This window comes from Apodemus sylvaticus, chromosome 1 (assembly GCF_947179515.1).
Source record: "Apodemus sylvaticus chromosome 1, mApoSyl1.1, whole genome shotgun sequence".
In the NCBI taxonomy this organism is placed as follows: domain Eukaryota; kingdom Metazoa; phylum Chordata; class Mammalia; order Rodentia; family Muridae; genus Apodemus; species Apodemus sylvaticus.
This window is the reverse complement of record NC_067472.1, coordinates 31,876,682-31,894,601: the sequence shown is the minus strand read 5'-3', so window position 1 is coordinate 31,894,601 and position 17,920 is coordinate 31,876,682. Positions and strand designations below refer to the sequence as shown.

Sequence of the window (17,920 nt, the reverse complement as noted above, 5' to 3'; positions counted from 1 at the left end):
GTCATCTATTCCCTGAGAGAAGACGGGTGTGTTTAAATGCAAGAGTGCACAAAGAAAATGCTTATACCAGTCACATAACCCTAAACATAGTTTCATACTACTACACAGTCTAAGCCCCGTCCCAGATTCCTGGCTACAAATGCTTCAGTAGTCTTCCATTCCTTCCCACGGGCCTTCACACCATCATCTCTTCATTTGTTCCTTCAGTGAGCTCCTCCCTTCACAGCTTTTACAGCGCTTGCCCTCACTCCACACATACCCCCATTATAAATTCTTCTCCTGATTTTGGAACTAGGAATTTTTAAGCAGGCAATTAAAAAGACAAGTAAACCTGATCTTAACAGGACTAGACTTAACTAATGACACAAAATGACAACTGCATGGCTGGCTGCCAAGAGATCACACGCAGTTTGAGAACTGGATTCAGAATAGCTGAGAGAGCTGAGGAACAGTGACTTCTGTATTTTATCTTGTGTCTGGTTGGTACTGAATTTCAGGTATGAAATGAAAAATATGTGGTAGTTTAGGAAGAGGCTCTCATTCAGCATTTAGTAAGGGGAGCCATGGTTGGTAGTGACACAAAGATTTACAACTGAATATGAGTACCTGTTTCACCTGCACAGATTATCAAATATGGAGTATCTGAATCAAAATATTTCAACTTTGGAGAATAATCATTTCTTTGCTAAAATATTCATCTCTCACAAAATTAGACCTATGATGACCTTTAGCCCAGGACACTGGGTTTCAATTTGTGGGTTGTTGACCCCTTTGCAGATCTGAAGAACCTTCCACAAGCGTTATCTAAGACCATCAGAAAACACAGATATCAACATTATGATTCATAACAGTAGCACACTTACATATTTTAAATGTGCCTGCATTTCAATAATGTCAGTAATCATACTGTCTTAATAATATATCTTCAACTTTTAAAAGAAATGTAATTTTTCAGCAGATACAATTTCAAAAATATATATTCTCCTATATTGGGAGAAAATTAAACATTTTTTTAAAATTAAAAACTCACTTTATTGTAACAAACCCACAAATAAAATTTGAAAACTAGACTAAGATAGCAATCTACCAAACACTTGTCCCGAGTTTAGTGAAAATTAAAATGGCCATAGCGAAGCAAAATGTGGATTAAGGTTTTATACTTTCATTATAATTACAGTTTTTGCATTTAATTAACAACAAAAAGAAAAAAAACACATGAGAAAATGAAGCTAGAACAGTTTGCTTTCAACTCTTTTTCATGACACATGTGTGCTTTGCCTGCATTCGATTCTTTCTGATCACCCGCACAGGTGTTTACAAATATAAAGGTATATATTATAGGCTAGGATCCATATATAGAGGAGAGTGTGTTTTTCTTTTCCATCTGAATTTTACGTATCTTTTTCACTCAATGTTTACTTTCTATGTCCATCCATTTTCCTACAAATTGTGTCATTTACAGTTGAGTAGTATTCTGTTTTGTATACATGCTGCACCTTTATCTCATTCACCCGTTAGTGGTCATCTGGATCAATTCTGTTCCGTCACTGTCATAAGCAGAGCAGCAGTGAACATGAGGGTGCAGCTATCCCTCCGGCAGATATGAAGTTAACTGCGTAAACACCCACACGTGAAATCACCTGGTCATTTGATAGCTCAATTTTAATTCGTGTGGCTATCTTCTTTTGGTTTGGTTGAAAGGAGATTACTTTTTTGCTTTTTCTAGGGTATAGTTTCCCTCCTTGTGTTGGCGTTTTCCATCTATTATCCTTGGTAGGGCTAGATTTGTGGAAAGATATTGGGTAAATTTGTTTTTGTCATGGAATATCTTGGTTCCTCCATCTATGGTAATTGAGAGTTTTGCTGGGTATAGTAGCCTGGGCTGGCATTTGTGTTCTCTTAGGGTCTGTATGACATCTACCCAGGATCTTCTAGCTTTCATAGTCTCTGGTGAGAAGTCTGTGTAATTCTGATAGGTCTGCCTTTATGTTACTTGACCTTTTTCCCTTACTGCTTTTAATATTTGGTGTTTTGACTGTTATGTGATGGGAGGAATTTCTTTTCTGGTTCAGTCTATTTGGAGTTCTGTAGGCTTATTGTATCTTCATGGTCATCTCTTTCTTTAAGTTAGGGAAGGTTTCTTCTATAATTTTGTTCAAGATATTTACTGTCCCTTTAAGTTGGGAGTCTTCATTCTCTTCTATACCTATAATCCTTAGGTTTGGTCTTCTCATTGTATCCTGGATTTCCTGGATATTTTGGGTTAGAAGTTTTTTGCATTTTGCATTTTCTTTGTCAATGTTTTCTATGGTATCTCTGCCCCTGAAATTCTCTCTCCTATTTCTTGTATTCTGTTGGTGATGCTTGCATCTATGACTCCTGATCTCTTTCCTAGGTTTTCTACCTCCAGAGTTGTCTCCCTTTGTGAATTCATTATTGTTTCTATTTCCATTTTTAGATCCTGGACCTTCACAGGAAAACAGGTTGTGTTTTCCTGTAATTCTTTATGGGATTTTTGTGTTTCCTCTTTGCCTCTTTGAGGCCTTCTAGCTGTTTATCTGTATTCTCCTGTATTTCTTTAAGGGAGTTATTTATGTCCTTCTTAAAGTAAGTCCTCTATCACCATCATGAGATGTGATTTTAAATCAGAGTCTTGCTTTCCTGGTGTGTTGGGGGGTGCAGGGCTAGCTGTGGTAAGAGAACTGGGTTCTGATGATGCCAAGTAGCCTTTGTTTCTGTTACTTATGTTCTCGCCCTTGCCTCTCATCATCTGGTTATCTCCGGTGTTAGCTGGTCTTGCTGTCTCTGACTGTGGCTTGTCCATCCTGCAAGTGTGTGTGTCAGTACTCCTGGGAGACCAGTTTTCTCTGGGATGAATTTGGGTATGGAGAGCTGTGGCACAGGGTCAGATCCTGAGTGCAGAGGAAAACTAGAAGGATTCTGTCCCCAGCTGTTCCTTGGTTCCTGTGTCCTGATGGTTCTGAGTGGGTCCCTCTTGGGCCAGGAACTTGAGCAGAAGTGGTGGTCTTACCTGTGCTCACAGATGTGTCAGCACTCCTGGGAGACCAGTTCTCTCCCAGAGGTATTTGGGTATGGAGAAATGTAGCACAGGGTCAGTTCCAGGCGCAGACTGAAACTGGAACGCATATCTATAATTCTTATGTTACGTACTCTAATGGAGCCAGTGAGGGGACTGGGCAAGGGCAGTTTTATTGGGACAGTTTTACAGAGACAGGTTGCAGAGAGAACAAAGTAGATTCAAGTGAAGACACAACAAGCCAGAGAATGAGAATGAGCCAGAGTTTAGAATGTATTGCCAAAGTTGGTGTGAGGCCAAGCAGAACAATTCAGTCAGAAACTGAGAAAAGCAAGATTGAATCAGTCAGCTTGAAAGATTAGATTGTTCAGAGGTAGAAGCTTCCAGGCCTAGGCCTAGGCATAGTTAGAACAGAGAAGGAAATGCTCTAGACTCAGCCCAAGTCAAATATTCACATAGTTTGGGTTTGGCTCTCATCTCATCTCTTCATCTGAGGAAATAATAGTGGTATTTTCATGTCTCAAAACAAAACCCCAAACAAAACAAAGTAGAGAAAGCACCAAGTCCATACACGATGTGGTCCCATGCACACTTGAAGGGGTTTCTGCTGTGCTCTGAAGCTCCTGCAAGCTTGCCTAAAACAGAAACATCCACGAAGCATGTGGTGACTTCATGTGTGATCACTGTGTCCATGAAAAGATGAAATATACACTCATTACAGAGGAGCACAGAGCTGTTGCAAAAGTGCTGAAAGTTATGTTTAGGGCTCTAATTGCCCTCCGAGATTGACACTTCTGATTCTGCCCCTCCAGAGCCAACCCGTGTGCTGAAGTGAGGGAGCCAGCTTTGAGGAACACCATGTTCTATTGCTGTGAAGGGACACCATGACCAAGGTAACTTATAGACGTAGGAATTTGTTGGGTGCTTGTTTACAGTTTCAAAGGGCGAGTCCATGAGCATTGTGACAGGAAGCATGGCAGCAGACAGGCAAGCAGGCATGGTTATAGAGCAATAGTTGAGAGCTTTCACGTAATCCATGAATGCCAAGGCAGAGAGAGAGAGAGAGAGAGAGAGAGAGAGAGAGAGAGAGAGAGAGAGAGAGAGAGAGAGAGAGAGAGAGAGAGAGAGAGAGAGAGAGAGAGAGAGAGAGAGAGAGAGAGAGAGAGAGAGAGAGAGAGCTAACTGAAACCTTGAAACCCACCCCCAGTGACATACCTCTTCCAACAAGGGCACCTCTCTTAATCCTTCCCAAATAATTCTACCAACTGGGGATCAAGCACTCAAATCAGGAGCCTTTCGAGGCCAGTCTCATTCAACCCTTCACATACCACATGGGCTGCACACTGTCCTCTGTACTCCAAGGTGCCCTTTGACCTGGGCCCTGGCAGTGTGATCATCCGGAAGCAGCTTTTCTCTATTCATCCAGAAAAACATGTATTAGTCACAACCTGCTACTGATAGAAAATACATCTCATAGAGTCAGTTGTGGAGAAAAAAAAGAATGAAAGTTAAATTTGAAAAATGAAATATAGGGCTGGGACATGGCTCCCTGTCTACCCTTCCAGAGGAGCTGCGGTTGATTCCCAGCACCCACAGGGCAGCTCACAACTGTCCGTGACTTCCTTTCCAGAGAATCCAATTCTCTCCTCTGGCTTCCACAGAGAAGAGGCACACGTGTTATACAGGCATACATGCAGATAAACACCTACACACATAAGAAAATAAATAAATGAATAACTTTTAAAACTTAAATACAATAAAATTAAATTTGGCCCATGAGATGGCTACACAGGTAGAGGTGCTTGTATGCAGGACTAAAAACCCGTGTTTCTAATCCTGGGATCCCATAAAGTGGCAAGAGAGAACTAGCTCCCAAGACTTGTCCACCGACTTCCACGCTCATTCTGTAGCACACAAATGTCTGCATTTATGGAGGCATAGGCTGGTGGGTCTCTGTGAGTTCCAGGCCAGTCTGGACCACAGAGTAGGAACCTATCTCAAAAACCATGCAGGAAGCAACAGGAAGCAACAGAGAGAAGGCTGAGTGGTCAGGAGGCTCACTGCCAAGACTGACTACTGAGTTCAAGTTTACGACTCAGATGGTGGAAAGAGAGAACCGACTTCCACAAGCTGTCTTCTCACCTTCGTACACACATGTGCACACTCATGCGTACACACACATATGCACCAATAAATAAATAAATAAATAAATAAATAAATAAATAAATAAATAAATAAATAAATAGAAATGTAGTAATTTTTTTAATTTAAAAAAGATCATGCGACTAAGTATGGGTTTAGTAACTTCATTTCACATTTTTGGCTCTGCATTTTTTATTTGTTTGTTTACTTTTTTTTGAAAATTATTTTTTTTGAGACAGAGTTTCTATGTAGTCTTGGCTGTCCTGGAACTCACTATGTGAACAGGCTGGTCTTGAATTCACAAAAGATCCTCCTGCCTTTGTCTTTCTAGTGCTAGGGTCAAAGGCACATGATACCATGTCTGGTCTTAATTCCATCGTTTTAGAAATCTTCTTCTAGGAGGAACAATGATGCTGTTGAACTAGACATGAAGCCATCAAGATATTTGCAGTTCTTTGTGTCACTGGATCAATAAATACAGAAGCAGATTATTTATACCAGCTGGATAATACATGCTGATTATAAATGGGAAGTAGGTTTATTCCTCTACATTAGGAGCAGAAGGAGTATATCAAGCTGGACTCTGTGGCACATACCACACTCCCAGCACTCAGAGGCAGAGGCAGGCCGATCTCTGAGTGTGAGGTCATCCTGATCTACAGAGTGAGTGATACAGCCCACAGTAGTGAAGAAAGCATGCTAGCAGAAGTGTGAGGTGGTTGGTGACATAGTGTCTGCAGTTAGCAATCGAAAAATGAGGCTAGGATATGAGACTTCCACTCTTACTTCCCAGTAACCCACTTCTTCCTGTGAAGCTCCACCTTCTACAGGTAGGGACTGCCACCAACTGGAGATCAGGTGTTCAAATACATGAACCCAGGGAGGACATTCAGTCCACAGTAACAGTGTTCCATCTGCAGAGCCAGCAGCAAATTGACTCTACTTGTGGCCGGCGATATAGCTCAGTGACTAAGGTGCCTGCTGCCAACCTGCAAACCTAAGTTTGATTTCTGGGACCCACATGGTAGCAGAAGAAAAGTGAGTCCTGCAAATTGTTCTTTGATATCCACAAGTATGCTGCGGTACATGTGTACCCACACCCACACATGCACAAAACACCCATGCATGCATACAAAAAGGAAACAGAAAAAATTTATTCTTTTTGTATTATTCCTTTTCCCCCTTTGTATTTTTTGTTGAATCTGCATTTGTCTTATTTTAACTAATTAATTAGTCAATTAATTAGCTATTCTTGTTAGCTGATGTGTGTCAACTCAGCATATGGTTTTTTTGTACTTAAAAGCTCATTCTGAGAAAATCTTGGGGACTATATTGGAATCTTAAACACTCAGCGTAGTCACTGGCCAGCTAAAGAGGCATTTTATTGGCTTAAACCTGCATTCCAGGAGTCTTCTCTGGTGTATTCCCTACACCAAGAGAATGTTGTCAAAGAGGAGATACAACAAATGGTGGAAAGGTGTGGATCACTATCTTCCAATGCACAGAGGAACTAACAGGAACTATAGTTACCTGTGCAAGACTGAACTCATCAACATATCACAGATGAGGGAGGGGCTCCTGAGGCCTCATTCCTCTCTGCAGATCCAGTTGCAGGTAACACTTGCTGAAAGGTGGGGGAGACATTTTCTTCAGTGGTATAAATTTAGTGAATCTTTAAAAAGTAAAATGAAGGGTCAGCAAGATGACTCAGTTGGTAAAGACCCTTGTCATCAAAGCCTGGTGATGAGTTCAATTCCCAGAATTAACACAAAGGTGGATGCAACTGACCTTCTTATGTTAGCTGTGGCATGTGTGTCACCCCTCAACACACACATATGCACACATACACACACACACATATTAATAAATAATAAATATAAAATAAAATAAATAAAGAAAAACCATGAAAGTGGAACAGGGACAAGTTGGAAAGATGAGGAGGATCATTGAGTGGGGGAGGGGTGAGAAACAAGAGAAAGTAATGAAAGTGGATATTATCAAATACATTATATCCACATATTAAAATGTGCTATGTATAATTGATACATGCTAATAAAAGAATAACATTGAATTACAAATAAATTTCCATTTCCATTCTTTTTCTATCAACGTGTTAGGCTTCAGGATGCCAAATATTTGAACAGACTTCTGTTTCTATTTGCTTTCACAACACTTTCCTAACTTGGGTGACTCAACATGATGCAATTAGGACAGACCTTTTTGGTCATTTGCTGAGCTGAAATCTTGTTATAAGTGTCAAGGATATGGAATGGCAAAAGCTATATCATTTCAAAGATCTAAGCTGAGAAATGTCAGGCATAGGATCACTGATGCTGGGAAACAGGGTAGGATACTCAGGTGTGTTTCTTACCCCTGAACTCCAAATCATTATTACCTAACATGGAAGGGCAGCTGCAGTGAACTCTTGGTGGCTGGTCATTTTAGCATTATATAAGATATAAAAACCTTCCCAAATGCCTCTTATGATACCTGCTTGGGACTTGATTACTGTCATTTTGCTCTGGGTGCCAATCCTAGGACACAAACCATCATGATGACCTTTTCCACTTATCTGGCTAAATAAGTTAACTCTTACACAGCAGCCTGAACTCAGCTTGACACACAGCTAAAGAGCAACAAACAGTGAGTCCCAACTCCAAGGAAGAATTGAAGCAAACAGGAGCAAGCACGAAAGCAACTCCAGTTTGATAGGTACTTGGTTGGATTCCATGTCTCCAGCAGGCTCTGCTGCCTGTCTGAGCTCAGGAAATGTCAGAGATTAAGGTTCCAGGCTGAGCTGTGAGTAGAAAAGATGCATTCATGCTCAATCTGGACCTCCTGTTTGGATGTTTTAAAATGGTCTTTTTAGCAGGATATGATGAACGCCTTTAATTCCCTCAAAGGACCAGCCTCTCCTTGGAGAGGGGTTCTGAGAAAGGGGTGTCTGGCAGCTGAGAAAACAAATTACTTCAGGTCAAATTGTGGGTTGCAAGCCGATGGCCTGTGTTCTGCTCCAGATGGATCCCTAGATGGCTCTTGGCTCTGTAATCTGCTCTAGACAGCTCTCTCTCTAATTGCTAATGCAATTCTAAATGCTCTCTGGATAGCTCATAGGTTTTCTAACCATGACCAGAGTCAGAAAAGTTGCTATAAAGAAATTCTTGGATCTTCTGACAGAAATCCTGTTAGAAAAATTCTAAAAGTAATTCTTGGGATTTCCAATCAAAATCAGAAAGCCAGAAAAAATTCTAAGAGAACTGTGTTCACTCTTCAGACAGCCTTCTACGGATAGCTGCTAGAAAGCATTCTAAAAGAGCTGGGTTAGCTTTAAAGTAATTCTTGGGATTTCCAACCAAGGTCAGAAATCCTATTAGAAAAAAAATTTTTAAAAGAGCTATGAAAAATTCTAAAAGACTGTATGAACCCTCCATGGATTTTCTGACTAAAATCAGAAATCCTGTTAGAAAAAAAATTTTTTGAAGAGTTCTTTTTGTTCTCCAGAGATCTCCAGGCAGCTCAGCTCTCGCTAGAAAAAAAACATTCTAAAGAACTACTTTCTTTCACTAGCTCATTTCATGCAGATAAAAAACGCACTCTTTTATTTACATATCAATTCAGCCATTTATTCCCTGCTTTCTCTTGACTATCCATGAATCAGCATTCCATTATCTTAGTCCCTAACTTTTAGGAAGAAACAGTAAGCAGAAGCACAAACAATAAGCTAGCTGGGTAGATACCCACACCTGGAATTAGCATTCTGACTATGCTTGGACCTAAATTTGCTCTGTCCCAGGCTAACCTTAAATTCAGGAATCTACCTGCCTTTGTAAGCATAAACAATAACAACAACAACAACAACAACAACAAAATCAACTGTGTGAGATCTTGCCTTGTGATCAGCACTCCCTGAATCTTATCTCCTTCCTTAATATCTTTCTGACAAACTGGTTAATAGTGCAGTTACCTCTGTTCTTTTAGATCTGTGAAACTCCTTATACAATTCATGTTACATCCTTATATTTTGCACTGTTGAGAAACAATATATTTTTTGTTTTTGTTTTGTTGTTGTTGTTTTGCTTTTTCAAGACAGGGTTTCTCTGTATGGCCATGGTTGTCCTGGAACTCACTCTTAGACCAGGCTGGCCTCGAACTCAGAAATCCACCTGCCTCTACCTCTCTACCTTTAAGTGCTGATATTAAAGGCATGCACCACCACTGCTCAGCAAGAAACAATATATTTTTAAACTCATGTTTTCAGAGTCTTTTCCCCATAACCTTAGGCTATCCTGAAGGTCATAGCTTTCTATATTTTGCTGAGACGTTAACCAGGCCCTTGGCTCCCAGTCTTTAGCTGTCTCTGATTATCTTGAAGTCATTAACCTAGGCAGAAAGGGTATTCCTCAACGGAGGAACATGAAAATATGTATACAGTTATACAGACAAACCTTATGCCCATAACAACCATCAACCCTCATGAAAGCCCATGCCTGCTGGCTATGTTTAAGAGGCAGGAAACCATGTCATACTGAACTTTACATTGTTATGCTAGACTCAGCAAATCTCAGCACTTGAAAGGTAGAGATGGGTGGATCTCTGAGTTAGAAGCCAGCCTGGTCTACAGAGTGAGTTCCAGGACAGCCAGGGCTACAGAGAAAAACACTGTTTCAAAACACTCGAAGAAAAATGTCTTTTGTTGAAAGAAAGAGATTTTGGTCTTAGAGGCTGAGGAACAAAAGCTTTGACAATGATCCAATTGTGTTCACAGTGTCCCCATGGTATGAATAAATCAAAGTGGTCCCGGGAGTCATTTCCCTGGGTAGACTGCTGACTCTCTTTTTCCAAATTACAAAGAACAGGACACTATCTAGAAGTTTTATTTTAATAATTAAAAACATACATATTTGTGAGTTTTTGTTTCTATCAAGACTAACGTCTTCACTCATGTATTTGATATCTTCCTTGGACATAAAGTGTCTTCATTATATCCTCTGTCACTGTAGATATCTTTCCTCTTCTCTTGGGTCTAAAATGAGGCAATTCATTCCACAGTAAATATTTTAAACTCAAATATGCAAGAAGAAACATGGAATCCACACAAGGAAATTTTCATTGGCATATAACTTTTTTAATTAGTAAAAAAATAAAATGCCCTCCACAGCCTTTAATAATTGAAAGAAAATAATCTGGCTGCATCCAACAATTTCATAGCTATGTATCGCCTTCTAATTCCTAAGCATTTTCATCATCTTACAGGGGGAAATCTAAAACCACGGAGTTTTTACTCCATACAACCCTTCAGCCCTGGTAACTGCTAATCAGCTTTTTGTACCCCTGGGCTCTTGATTGGTTAAACCCATCCTGCAAAATTCATGAAAATGAGTAGGGGCATGCTGCCCATCAGAAAGTTCTATCAAGATGTAGATTTAGGCTGAGAACACGGTTATGACGTTGCTTTCCCTAGGGGAAATTATTCTGTTAGTATGAAAACATGGGAACTGTGAGATTCCATCTCTTGAGAAGCCTATACATTAACACTATCCTTCTCCCAAAAGACCTCTCTCTGTTCTAATACCTGTGCTTAAAGCTATATTAAAATCATTGTATTAATAACTTGATTCAGGTAAATACAAAACAAGATTTACAAACCAGGACTTGGGTTAAGAAACTGAGGAATCATATATTTAAACTGTCACCTGTTTGGTGCATCTTGGCTGATGTGGTCAGAGCTACATTTCACAATTACATCCGCAAGTCATGGAAACTTTTCTTTTTCAGTCTGAATATTTAGAGCCTGAATGAGGTGAAAGAGAAGGGTGTTGAGATAGCCTTAAAATAAGAATGAGAAGCAGGTATAAAGCTTGGCATGATGAGACATGCTTGTAACTCTAGTCTTTAGGAACCTGAGGATCTTGAATTTGAGGCTACTCTGTGCTATAAAGAAAGACCGAAGAAGTAAAGAAGGAAAGATGAATGGAATGGGGAGAGGGAAGCAGAGAGGGAGGGAGAAGGAAAAGAGGACTCTGGGTCCTAATGTGCCCTTGGACTCTCCAGCTGCTGGCACAGAGCACTGTAGATTTCTTCAGATGCACATAGGTGTCACCCTTGAAAGAAAGATGATGATTGGCCCAGAAGTTTGTTGGAGAAACATGATTATTCATGCTTTCCTTTGTATCATGATGAGGATGGAAATGCTCTGATCTAGGTTTTACGGATAGTCTCCCACCTTTTAATTTCAGTCTCAAATTGAACCAATGGAGTGGTACAGTAGTTCAAAAAGTGGAGAAGGAGCCTGGAGAAAAGTCTCAACAGTTAGGAGCACTTGCTGTTCTTGCACATGCATGGAAGAAAAACACACATGTAAAACAAATGAATCTGAAGAAACAAATCTAAAAATATTTTTAAATAAAAAGAGAATTTTAAAATGTGGAGAGATTGTGGAATGTTTGATGGGCTAAACTATAAGCTCCAGCTCTCGACCACGTACCTCCTAGTACTACTTCCTACTGAAGATGAAGCAGGGAAACACTTGAACTGAAAGGAATGGGACTTGAAAGTCAAAGTGGTGTGAGCACTGTGCTCAGCCTTTGGGAAACATGGTTATTATTTTTCTTGCTTGCTTGCTTGATTTATTTATTTATTTGTGTGTGTGTGTGTGTGTCTGCATGCATGTGTAAGTCATAGGGTTTGGTTTTGCAGGGTTTGGTTTTCTCCTACCATGTCAGTCCCCAGGATAAAACATGGGTCACCAGGTGTGCCCTCTCCCCCTTTCTGACCTTGATGCTAGACAGGACTTCCCACCTAGGGTGGAGCTCTCAGACCAAGGCGAAGTCCATTGTTCTTCCAGATCTACAACTTCCTGAATTAAGCAAGTGACCCACCTGTCAAGCAGTGGAGCCAATGCCCGCTGAGCAGCCAAACTGGTTCTCCTGAAGAGAGAGACCCTCGAACTCTGGGGGAAGGATTTCACCCCAACTTTAAATTCTGAGTCAGCCATTAAAATTTGGGGCCTTGATCAGCAATCCGTTGTCTTGGTCTCAATCTTTTTCTCGTTCTTCCTTCACATCCATCCCCAGCTCCCTTTCCAGGTAACCAGTTCGATGTAACTGCAGGCAGTTACAATCAGGCTTGGTAGCAAGATGTTTACAGCTGAGCCATCTCAGCTTCCTAGTCTGCTGTTTTGTTGTTTTGTTTTTTGAGAAGAGTCTCACTCTATGGCTCAGACTAGTCTGAAACTCACTTTATAGCACCAGTATTGGCTTTAAACCCACAGTAATCTTCCTGTCTCAGCCTTCTCACTGCTTAGATTACAGGTGTAAGATACCATTTCCTCCTTTAAGCAATCTTTTGAGATACAACTTTAGAAACCACCAAAATCATATATATGGTTTTTGAGAAGACTTTGAAATCTAGGCTTTTGGGTTTTGCTTGTTTGTTTGTTTTGAGACGCACCCACCCACACTTGGGTATGTTCTTTCACTAATTGCCTCTTTTTCTTCTAACTTTTCAGTCTTAGGATATTTAAAAATCTCTTATTAATAAACTACAATTCTGCTTTGTCCTGGCTCTTCCTGTAATTCTTTTTGTGTAGCAGAGTCAAGAATCCCAGCTTCAATGATTGGAGAGATGGCTTAGCAGTAAAATGCACTTGCTGCTCTTATTTTTTTTTTTTAGAACCCAGGTTTGATCCCCAGCACACACACACACACACACACACACAATTAAATAAAAAAATGTAAAGCAACAAAAGTTGTTAAGGAACTTTTTCCTTTTCCTTTTTGGTAAATTAGATTATAATTAGTCTTCCTGCCAGAAAATAAGATATTTAAAGAGACACAAGTTGTCTCTTTAGGTTGGAGGACATCCTGGTGCTTACGAGCCCTTACTGCTCTTATCAAGGACCATAGTTCAGTTCCCAGTGCCCACATGGCAGCTCCCCACTGTCTGTAACTCCAGTTCCAGGGAATCTGGCATATCTTCAGACCTCTGTGGGCTCCTGCACTCAGGTGGAATAGATCCGTACATATACTCAGACACACACATACACACAAAATAAATTTAAAAATTTTAAATTAAAAATTGTAATACTACATTCTGATCATGATTTCCCGTCCCTCATCTTCCCCTCTCTCATCCCCTCCACCTTTTCAATCATTTCTCTCTTAAAACAAATAGACAAGTAAAACAGACAAGAACAAAACAAAATGAACAAAGAAGGAGTTTGAGAAACGCATACACAGACATGATGTGTAGACACAATAAAGACACAAACACACATAAACCCATGAAAGCACAAAATTAGAAACCATAATATATAAGCAAAAGACCAGTAAAGTAAAAAAAAAAAAAAAACAAAAACAAAAAACAAAAAACACCCAAACAAAGTAATAGGAGACAAGAAAAATCTTCAAAAATACCTTTGAGTTCATCTTATGTTGGTCATTACTGCTAGGCATAGCGCCTGCCCTTAAGTGTGATTTGTATACCCAGAGAAAGACTCCCTAGAAGAAACTAGTTTTTCCGGTGAGTGGTTATCAGGTGAAGATTCCTTCTTGGTTAGAAGTGGGAGCTCATGTTCACTTCACCTTTTACTGTGGGGAACCCCATCTGGTTTGGACCTGTGCAGGCTCTATGCACACTTCCACAGTCTCTGTGAGTTGATATGTGTTTCAGGCATATCTGGAAGATACTGTTTCCTTGATCCCTTCTGGGTCTTACAATCTTTCTACCTCTTCTTCCACACAGAGCAATGGGGGGAGAGGTTTGATAAAGAGATGCCGCTTAGGATTGAGTGCTCCAAGGTCTCTCACTCTCTGCACATTGAATTTTGAGACATGCACCTCTTTGGTTGTCAGACTATTCAAAATAGATCTGCTAGCTGGAAGAAGAAAACACTGGAGGGCTGGTAGAGGGGTAACTTGCCTCTAGGAGATTTATAATTTGTCAGATGATTATGCAAGAAAGACTTGGAGCTAAGACAATGAGGAGGGAACTGCATCTTGGCAGGATTGTTAACGGATGCATATCTCTCACCTTCTATTTAAACCTTAATCTCCTCAACACCCAAGTCTCCCTTCCAATATACATGCCTTTAATAATTCCCCCTTTTCTGCTTATTACTATTAATTTGTCTCTTTTAATTAAGGCTTATCCAGTCTGTGACCTTGAGTCCCGTAAAAAGATTATAGTGTTGTCCCTGAGCTATGATTAAAGCTAAGATTAAAGCTGACAAGTTAAAACTAAAGTCACAAGGGGTGCACAGGACAATTAAGACATTTTTTACTCTAAGCAAAGTTTACAGACTTATTTGTGAGAATCCCAGAAAATTTAGGGTTTAAATGTGGGAACAGAGGAAGGACCACACTCAGGCCAAAGCGTGGCTTGTTTGGATTTTCTTTTTTCCATTTAAAAATATCGCTACAAAAAAAGAAAGGTTGCTTCTTCACTGCACATCAGCTGGAGAGGCTTCAGCAAAACTCTGGAGGGAGGATGCCCTTTCCCAAGTCTTTTTAATGTTCCTTTCTATCAAATTTCATCTCCACGTGGGTGTCCTGGATGCTACTGGCCTGTGATGTAAGTTAGTACTTGCTGGCCAGAGCTTTACACCAACAGGTCCCAGGGAGTCAACTCCAAAGGTCATTTGTAGCCAGCTTGTGCAAAGAGCAAATAAAACAAGGATGGCCCATGGTCTCTACATAAGCAATCCTGAGAAGAGCACCCTCCTCCTCTGCATGTTTCAAATCTAGGCACTTTGGATTTACAGACTTTTTTTATCTTATTTTTATTTAAAAAATTAATTACATTGATTTAATGTGTGTGTGTGTGTGTGTGTGTGTGTGTGTGTGTGTGTGTGCACTCACATGCATGCTATAGTTTGATTATAGAAGTCAGGGAACAATGTTAGGGGATCAGTTTTTTCCTTTCATGTAGATCTTGGGGGGCTTGAATGAATTCACCCTTAGTGGCAAGTGTCTTTTCCTGCTGAGCCCTCTCACTGGCATGGATTTAAATACTTTACAAAATGAACAGTTCATCCAAATGTGGGGATGGAGCCTGGACAGTCTTCACAGTTAGGGAGGGGAAGCTAGGTATAGCCAAGATGGAATACAACTATAGGAGACACTTTTTTTTCTCCCTTGATTTTAAGTTCACCAGTTTAAACCAGCAAGAACAAATTGGTTTATTACCATTTCATCTCCCCAGAACATACTGGGAAACCTGTGTAATGCAAAAAGGTGGTTTCTGAAGTATCCTGTGATAAACTAAGGGGTCTGGGGGGAAGCTGTGGGACACTGATTAGGAAAAGTGTGGTTTAGAAAGGTCATACAGATTTTTTATTAGATGTTTTCTTTATTTTCATTTCAAATGTTATCCCTTTCCTCATTTCCCCTCCAAAAATAACCCCATCCCATTCCCCTCCCCCTGCTCACCAACCCACCCATTCCCACTTCCCTGTCATGGCATTCCCCTATACTGTGGCATCTGGCCTTCTCAGGACCAAGGGCCTCTCCTCCCTTTGATGTCCAACAAGGCCGTCCTCTGCTGCATATGCAGCTGGAGCCATGGGTTCCCTCATATGTACTCTTTGGTTGGTAGTTTAGTTCCTGGGAGCTCTTGGGGTATTGGTTGGTTCATATGGTTGTTCCTCTTATGGGGCTGCAAGCTCCTTCAGCTCCTTGGGTCCTTTCTTTAGCTCCTCCATTGGGGACCTTGTGCTCAGTCCAATGGTTGGCTGAGAGCATCCACCTCTGTATTTGTGAAGTACTGGCAGAGCCTCCAGGTGACAGCTATATCAAGCTCCTGTCAGCAAGCACTTGTTGGTATCCTCAATAGTGTCTGGATTTGGTGACTGTATATGGGATGGATCCCTAGGTGAGGCAGTCTCTGGATGGTCTTTCCTTCAGTCTTTGCTCCACACGTTGTCTCTGTATCTCTTCCCATGGGTATTTTGAGTCCCAGGTTAATAAGCTTTTCTGAGTTTGTCTGACTCTTTATTTCAGAATGGCTTGTTCTCAATGGCCTTGAGTCTAAAATAATCTACATGCCAAAGGGGCATATTCTAGGGTTCTATGACACTTCAAACACAGATGTAAACATATGCCTTTGTGACCCGTCCAGCAGGTTCAGTTATTCCAGGGTCTTGAAGAGGCACTACCTGAGGGTCAAAAATGGGAGGGGAGAGAAAAAGGAAGCCAAGCACGCTAACAAAATCAGAGTCAGTCTGGGTTGTGTCAAGGCTTCATTTAATGTCGGGGAGGTAAGTGGGTTTTAAGGCTTACAGAGAAGGAATTGACCTTCACACCAGACAAAGGAGGGAAGGACAGAGACACCCCTAGTGATGGAAGCAGGAAGTGAGGAGGTCATCCAGGTGGGGACACCTGGAGTTAACGCCAGCAGGTACATTCCTCAGTTAGAGCAGGAACATCTTGTGGTATTCTCAGGAATCTTCTCACACCGATAACTCATGGGGAAGTCTCTAGTTAACTGTTCTCATATTTTAGCAGCCACCACCTTAGGGCCATGAGTAAGCATAAGTCGGAATAGCTCAGGATGGCTTCCCACACCTTTGTTAGTTGCAGCTTAGTTCCTTGTGAAGGGGGAGGCTTCCAGATGAAGGCCATTGGGTGACATGCATAGAGATTCATGGGGCCAGTTTGTAACTCAAAGGGTGACTGAAAGGTGGAACGCGTCCTTCAGGGGCTTGGAATCTGAGGTGCTGCTAATGGCAGCCACTGTGGGGCAGGAAAGGTTTTGTTTTGTTTTTTTTTTCCCCCAGCCATAACTGAGCACTTGGCCTAGGGCAATCTTTTTATTTAACTTTTTTAAAGCTACATCAAGTTAGCAAATAGGAACAGTTCTCGCAAACAGGAACTTCAAAGAAATGGACATATACTTGAAGCTAAGAATATCTCTGAACATTTCAAGGAAGTAGTGAGAAAGGCCCAGAGACACTGGAGCAGCAGACAACCTGGATGAGCTTCAGACAATTAGCATAGCAGGATCATTGGATGCCGTCGTCTCCCGCTGCCTCTGCCCTATCCTCTTACACACTCTGTATGTGTCCCAACATCCAGCAGGCAAGGAATTGTGACAGTTTATCCCCGTCTCCCTAAGCAGTGCTAGGGTTTGAACCCAGGGCCTCTCGCATGCTAAGAGTGTGCTCTACTGATGAGCTGCATTTTCAGCCTGGTCACTTCTATTCTTGCACTAAAAAAATCTTTCATAGGTCAATCACAATACTCAGTCTTACTATAGGTTCCAGAGTCTTGAGAGGGGATAAAGGACAGTGTGAAGTAAAAAATCAGTAGCAAGGGGCTAGAGAGTTGGTTCCAGGGGTTAACGACCCTATTCCTGCTTCGCCGTCACCTCTTTTTATTTTTCTTTTTTAATTAAACAAATACTGTTTGATATTGTTGATATTCTGTCTAAGCTCCACTCCACACTTACCTGACAACAGCCAGGTATGCCCCGCCCTATAGACCTGGCCCACTATAAAAGGGGTTACTTGCCCCTCCTCTCTCTCTCTCTCTCTCTCTCTCTCTCTCTCTCTCTCTCTCTCTCTCTCTCTCTCTTTCTCTCTCTCTCTCATCCATACTCTCACCTCTCTGGCCCCTCTTGGGCTCTTCTCCCCTCCCCCCTCTCTCCACGTGGTCAAGGCTGGCCTCCTTTCCTCCATTTCTCTCCTCTTTCCTCTCTCTCTCTCTCTCTCTCTCTCTCTCTCTCTCCATGCCTCACTAACTCCCA

General features: G+C 41.2%; 1 pseudogene; it reads right to left on the bottom strand.

The window, feature by feature from the left end:
• Positions 1 to 8,518: 8,518 nt before the first annotated feature.
• LOC127676657 (uncharacterized) lies at positions 8,519 to 8,585 on the bottom strand (annotated as a pseudogene).
• Between the last annotated feature and the right edge of the window lie 9,335 nt (positions 8,586 to 17,920).